Consider the following 1,776-nt stretch of genomic DNA (forward strand, 5'->3'; position numbering starts at 1 on the left):
ATTCCGCATTTGAATACCTTGCGCACTTATATTGTCTGTTGTGGTAGTAGTTGTTTTTGAGCTTTCATCCGAAGTTCACAAGAAGTTCACCAAAGGGACGAAGGGACACCAAGGCCGTTATTAGGTGAGGAAGCCATTGTTGAGGCCGCATGAGTGTGAAAGTTTTGAGTGTGAAGAGAGAGATTCTAAGGCTGAAGAAAACCCTTTAAGGGATATGTTTGCATCAAGTTCCAGTCATGTCTTGAATTCTACTGAACTTGAATATGAAGAACCCCAACCTTCTGCCTGATGGGAACTACCTGCCATAGCTCCCTCAGAAGTATATAGTGATCTGTCTGTTTTCCATTTAAAAGCCGCTACTAGGATTAGTATTAAAGAGTTTGTGAGCCAGATCCAAGAAAACTCAGATAATATCCAGACTATTTCTCTGTTAAATCCAAAAGAATTACAGGCCAAGGCTAAAATATTGAAAACAAACTATCTGCATTTAGGATGCATAAGAGTAGGAATCAATCCTTTGATTCATAAAGGATTACATACTTTTGTGTTAGCTACTGTCCGAGATTTAACACACAATAAGTATACTGATTCTTTAATAGGCGGAATAGTTGCTCCTCTATCTAATGGCCTAGTCTATTTTGACTGTTATCCAAATTTCTCTATTTATACATTTGATGAAACCATAGACCAAATTTTACAGCTCCAGGTCCAGACCACTAGTTTCAATATGAACAAAAAGAGAAATAATATAGCCATTCAAACCAAGGGCTGTTTTCGTCACACAAATACCTTGTGGCCAGCCATTCGCCATGCACCCAGTCGAGATTCAAAGTCAAGTGTTGTTGTCCTTACTGATGCCAAAAATCAAAAAATTGAACATCAGACAATTCATTGGGAAGAATTGAGATTTCCAAAACATTGGGTGATAAATAATCCTAAGCCTCTTCTACCGAAGAATATTACCTCTGCTAATATTATAGAAAATCTGTCTTCTGCTGTCATATCTTTTCCCAGAAGATCCACAATTGACCGCCGAAGAATTGATATTGCCTGTAAACAGTCCAAATATTACAGAGACCCCTCCATTATAGATACTGCTTGTTCTAGTTCATCTTCTTGTAGACATAATTCTTTGTATGAGTTAGCACAACTTGTAAATTTTTCCTCTTTAGAAGTAAAATGTCCAGAGTGTCAAGATAGCATCAATCTGCTTACGCTTGCTAAAACTGCTATCCATGCCAATCATAATCCCAGATCTGGCACAGCTCCTCCTTCGACATCTGTGAATCCATGCCCAAATCCTAAATGCTCAGACATCCCGTTTCCCCATGAACAAGAGTCTGACCATGTGCTCATGATGCATGAGATCACTACTCTGGAAGATGAAGATCCAAGATTCATTGAGATAATGAGTCCCATGAGGCCAGCTAAGCCTAGATATGGTCTAGGATATCTCGAGCAAGCCAAAGGTCTTATACCACCATGTAGATTTGGTTCAGTACCTGCTGATTGTAAGAAGCCTGCTGTTATGGAAATGCATAAATTCTTTTCTTTAATGGATGGATGTTTTAAGTCTGATATTAGTGCCAAATGGATGAAAGCGATGCTTAATTGGGATTTATACACTAATCCCCAAGCAGAAGAATTTGATCAGACTTTCTCTCCTCAAGAGAAACAGAAATTAGCTGAAGATTGGAAAAGATATATGGAAGTAAATAATACATGGATATCCTTTTATTCTTGGAAGGATAATATTGCTCCCATAAATGTTTTAAT

The sequence above is a fragment of the Pinus tabuliformis genome, chromosome 5_1, assembly GCF_031772625.1.
Source record: "Pinus tabuliformis cultivar Carrire ecotype Pingquan chromosome 5_1, CPIR1, whole genome shotgun sequence".
Taxonomy (NCBI): domain Eukaryota; kingdom Viridiplantae; phylum Streptophyta; class Pinopsida; order Pinales; family Pinaceae; genus Pinus; species Pinus tabuliformis.